Source organism: Acipenser ruthenus, chromosome 14, assembly GCF_902713425.1.
Source record: "Acipenser ruthenus chromosome 14, fAciRut3.2 maternal haplotype, whole genome shotgun sequence".
Classification (NCBI taxonomy): Eukaryota; Metazoa; Chordata; class Actinopteri; order Acipenseriformes; family Acipenseridae; genus Acipenser; species Acipenser ruthenus.
Genome location: NC_081202.1, coordinates 5,037,322 through 5,043,321, shown reverse-complemented (window position 1 = coordinate 5,043,321; position 6,000 = coordinate 5,037,322).

Below are 6,000 nucleotides of genomic sequence, written 5' to 3'. Positions count from 1 at the left end.
ACTCCCCTTTCGTTTGATTTGACAATAAAGACTTTGGATTGAATTGCACTTTTGTTGCTACCTTGCAACAGTAATACTTGTCATCACCAGCATCTTTCAAAGAAAGCTACCATGTGGCTGTCTGCCGTGATAACTGTGTCGTCACTGCCAAAAATGTATTCTCTGTTAATTACATTATATTGTTATTTTTTTCCCCTGTAGTCTATTACATTTGGGTACCTGAATGACAGCATGTGTTAAGATTAGAAGCAAAGTTAAAGGGGAAATCATTTACACCATATTAATAACCAACAACTGGAGTCTAGACACCAACAACCACACAAAAAAAGTTTTCTTTTTAAACCTAGCTTGAAAAGCAAAAAGCAGAAAACCTGATTTGACATCATACAAAATACAGTGTGCTGAGCTTGAGAGCGTAGTGTTCTGTTGAAGAGTCCATGGAGAGTTAATGTGTCAAAAAATCACAGAAAAGCCCCAAAAGCCCCTTTCTGCTGAAAACCAATTGGTTTCTATTGTATTTTTCTGCCTGCCTCATTTAACGTCAAATTCTAAAAGCTAGAAAATATACAAGGGAATTTTTATGTTTAGGTCTTGTGGCAACCAAACCCTCTTGCTTGACATTCGCTTCAAATCTTCTGCTGCGATCTATTACAGGGAATATACAAAATGCAGACACTTTCAATTAGCATTTTTCTCTGTAACGAAGGGTCATCTTGTAGACGTCCCATATGCTCAATTAAATGAAATCCCTTATTTCACGTAAGTAGCTTACTTTTTTTTGGTAAGTCTTTATTCAGGAGTTGCTGTCTATACAAGTAAGAGCCAGCACCATCTTCTGATCAGCCACTTTAGAAACAAATTCCCTCTTGTTTTGCTTGTAATACACTAGCTGTGCACTAGATGGTGCTAGTGCTTACTAATATAAAGATACTGGCTCATCTAGTCTATATTACATATGTCTATGACAAGAAACTGCAGGGCCATTTCTGAGCTCACAGTCAAATCAGGATAACACAGATGTATAAAATAACAGGCTTTATTTGAGTAATTGCAATAAGAACCATTAAGACGATTGCAAAGATTATAAAAAGGTAAGGAAACAGTTTAAAAAAAAAAAGAAAATGGCATTTGAAGCAACACTCTTTTACTCTTTCTTTCAGGCACATCTGTTTTTACCTGCTGACTCTACAGTGAAAACCTCTTCAATTAACTTGATACTGTATCCCTCAGGTGCTGGAGGGTCAATGACTCTGCACATTTCTCAGTTCTGTTTCCCACCCACAAGGCAACAACAAAGTGAATAGAAAGGTTATAAAGGTAAGCAGACCTGCGCCGGTTTATTCTTGTTTCGATGTCTCTTGTTAAGAAGATCTTTTCCCGTAGGTGAATTCTATCAAATGCATTCCATCATCCTGCATTTTCTCTGCCTGCTCTGTTTGAAAGTGGTGCGCTCAGTCATATTTCAGACTGAAGCCCATCTCCAGTGACCTTGTCATGGTTTCTGGTTAGATTGTCACACTGCTGTGGTTTTAAATGCGTCAGAAGGGAACAATATTAGAGGCAACTGTAACTACACAATGTGGTCCATTCAGTAACCTTAAACAACGATGCTTGGATAACTAATACCAGACCCACATTGAAAGAATTTAAACAGTGTATAATGTAACCTTATATTAAACCCTAATGGGAATAGGGAAAAACGATTTTCAAAAACATATTCCTCCTCATCTAAATATATTATTTGATTCTCACTCACTGTATTCCATGCCGCCAGGGTACTATCCAGTGAATTGAATCTGCAGAATGTGTGTTCTCGTTGTTACTGTCAGGTTCTGATACATTCACTTTTTATGTGAATGTCATTACTGTTGCATTGTTTGTCTCCTGTCATGTATTGGTATATGGGGATCAAGGCAACTGTAATGCTCTTTATTAATGCAGAGGGGTTATAGAGCACAGTCTGGACTTCAAAGACCTCCCCTGGCTGCCCGATTGGCAAGCCTCAATCTAATCTCCACCACACAGGATAAACCTGACTGTCGTCAATGTGACCCCTGACTAATGCAATCTGGTAGGGCCGTGTGTGGGGGTGTGTGCAGAGTTTACACCCTGCACAAGAAGTATTAAGCAAAGAAACCAGACAATGGTCACACAACTTATTAGAGATGGGTTGGTCAGATACAAGTGTAAAAAATAAAAGAGTTTTGCAGCAATATTTTGCAAACTATTGAAATGTTAATAACCTGTTCAATCTAATCCATGCACGAACTGAATAGTCAATATACAACACCCACTTGCGGATCAACAGACGCAAATCTTTTCACCTTTCAGGCTTCGTCAAGGTCAGGGAAGATTATTTCCATTTGTTAACTGCAAACAAGCTGAGTTCTAGACAAAGACTCTGGATTTGTTGACACAGGGATGTGGTTTGTTGCCCAAAACAACTTCATGGTTATCTGTACAATGTTGCAGTCTTTCTGAGCCCAATATTGGTATCTGGATGTGATATGAATACCCTGCGCTGCATTCTAGAATTATGAGGGATTTGCTTAATTTGTTCAGTATTGTTTTTGAGGATCTGGTCTAATGATGTTCTGGCTTTATGTTTTCATGAAGTGTCATTATAATTTTTGGTAACACTTTACATTGTATCTCTAATTAATGTGTATTTAAATAGCAGTTACTTAGTAAATGTGTATTTACACATAATTACAATGCTATTATACACAGTTACAATGCACGACATAACCCTAATTCTAAACCTAATCCCAACCCTTTTCTGATACAATTGTGTACTTACATATATCATGCAAAAAGTAAATTGCAACTATGCATAATAACATTGTAATTATGTGTAAGTACACATGTATGTAAAAAGTAGCTACTATGCAAATACACAGCAATTTCAAGACACTTTTTTTGTTAAAAGAGAAAACACACCTATTAAGGTTACAAAACTAGAAACAAACAAGTTATCAATTTCTACAGGCATTTTCCTTCTTTTTAGAAATAATACTGTTGCTAACGACACTTTGGATTAAATGGCAGACTAAACGGAATCCTAGCAGCATAAGGCTAAACAGTACTACTAGCCAGGCATAATATTATAAAATAAACCTTGTTCTTTGCATTTGGCCGCCAGAGAGCTGAGCAGATAAATTCACTTCAAGCACTTGGTGCCCACAGGGCCAGCACAGGTACGTCTGGCAGCAGATTATTTAATATGACATGCATGTGTATGTATGAGCATTTTATATTTCTACTCAAGTAAAATGCATACAACTTTATGGGTCGTATCCACAAAATATTAACCCGTGTAAAGTTTGCACACATTTTGTAAATGAAAAACATTGAAGAATTGAATACATTATTTTGGTATTTCTACACAGCGTACACTACCATTGAAGTATTGAATACATTATTTTGGTATTACTACACAGTGTACACTACCATTGATTTTTTTTTATATACAGTTATGCACAAAAAAAGAGAGATATCAAGAGATAATGAAAAAGAATGTAGGATTTTTTTTATGTTTTGTGAATACTGCTTTGTGAACATGGCCGTGTACTGTATCTCCTACCAGAAACATCCTTCACTCTGTCTCCCTGCTGTCTATTCCCATACTGTATATCACATTAAATTCCTGCAAGATCGATGTTATGCTGTAGACATTCTTACCTCCAGTCCTTGACTTAACAAGACCATACTGTTCTTGGTATGTAGATTATTGTGAGCTGGATGCCATGCATTTTCTTTGTTTGATGACAGAATGCTGGAGACTTCCTATATTAATACACACTGCAATGAACAGCCCTTAATGTACTCTTCCTTCTATTAAATGCAGGTACGTGGTTTGAAATGTTTTTAATGTATTTCAGATTGTTACCCGATGAACCAACAGAATGTGGAAGAATGAAGTAAACAGGCACCAATGTTCAATAACATAATAATGTTTCTTTCTTAAAAGACCAGTCAACAAATCCCAGATGTACCTGACTAGGACCCCGGTCACACTACTGGGCTGGCCCAGGCCCACCTCAGGGCCGCCGCATATTTAGGTCTGCAACCCTGTTCACATCTGAGGTTTAAGGCACCTTTGTTTGTTCATATATGTGACTGAAAAGCAGGCTTGCTAAATGACAAATTATTACTATGATGATTATTTATTACTATTTGTCAGATAAAGGGCATATACGGAAATAATGTGACACTATAAATATATATTTATACCTTTATGGAACGATAGCCTGCACTCAGAATGGAAGAGCTGCCGAGATATACAGCAATCCTTGATTTGTAGATGTTTCTTATTAAGTAGTAGTCACCAGCATTACATTATTAATATTTAATTTAGTATTCACCAATTATTTTTTTGTATTTTCTCCCAATATAGAATATCAAATTATTTTTTAGGCTCAGCTCACCACTACCACCTCTGCGCTGACTCGGGAGCGGTGAAAATGAATACACGCTGTCCTCTGAAGTGTGTGCTGTCAGCCGACCGCTTCTTTTCACACTGCAGACTCACCATGCAGCCACCTCAGAGCTACAGTGTCAGAGGACAATGCAGCTCTGGGCAGCTTACAGGCAAGCCCGCAGGTGCCTGGCCAGACTACAGGGGTCGCTGGTGCGTGGTGAACCAGTGCCAACCTAAGCCCACCCCCCCCAGGTGGTGCTTGGCCAATTGTACGCCGCCCTCTGGGAGCTCCCCTCCACGGTCAGGAATGAAATAGCCTGGACTTGAACCGCCAACGTCCAGGCTATAGGACGCATCCTGCACTCCACGCTGAACGCCTTTACTGGATGCGCCACTCGGGAGCCCCCAGAGTTGCCAACATTTTTTATCATTATTGAGATCCACAGTCCTGCAGTTTTTATATTTATCGCTCAGTTACTAAATAACAGGAAGAAAAGGTAATTGTGACAAATTAAGCTTAATTATGAATGCACTTCAGACATTGTGTTTGTGTCTCTATTTACCTTTCACACGTGTGGGAGTATGGGAGCGTCTACTGAGCTATGTAACCAAATTGGTCATGTGATACGAAAAGGCAGCCCTAAGTCTGCTTTGAGTTCATATATATGCAAAGGCCTGGCTCTGTTCCTGCAATTGCAGGCCCTGGGCCACATCGAAATATGGTGGCCTAAATCTAGGTCGGCCCTGGGCTGCCTTTACTTTTTTGTAGCGTTCACATATGAGAAAAGGCGGCCCTGAGGCAGCCCTAAATAGCAAGTGTGACTGGGGTCTATCTATCTCTGATTCACCCCTAGCAAGTATATAGCGATGTCTCATCCCAAGTGTGCTCCTCATGCGATTTACACCCAAAGCAACCCAATTACAGTGAAGAGCCAGAAACTAGTGGCCACATTTCAGGGTCTCTTAGGGGGCACTCCGTTTTTAATGACTCTACACTCAGTATTCTTATCATTTCAAATGTTCTATTAAAAGAGCACACTGGAACAATTTACATGACATGATTAATAAGTGACACCTGCACTTATTGGGTCCGACCTAGCTGAGATTTGCCTGTGTGCCGCCAGACACTTTACACGTCTTGAAAGGCAATCAGAACGCAGTGGGGTTTTGTAAGAAGACTCAGGAAACATAAAGTGAAGTGCAAGGCTTTTCTTTTTAAACATTCTGCATGTTAACAAAAGTGTAGCCTTACATTTTTTTTAATGTGGTGCAATCCTTTTAAATGGTTTAAACTGCAATTACTCAACTATTGTTTTTATTTCATAATTTCATAAAGGTGCTTTGTCATGTTTAGGACAAATTGATGCGCCATTTCTAAGATCTTGATATCTGAACTAATCTCAGAAATTTCTATACTTTGTTCAAACACTACAGAACATAATACAAAATCACTAGCAAAATCACTAGTGAATCAGCAATTAAATAAATAAGTATAAGATTAGGAATCAGTGCTAATGTTGCACATGAATTTAAACACAGCTTTCAGTCTGGACAATACTGATCTGAGAAGATCCAAGAAA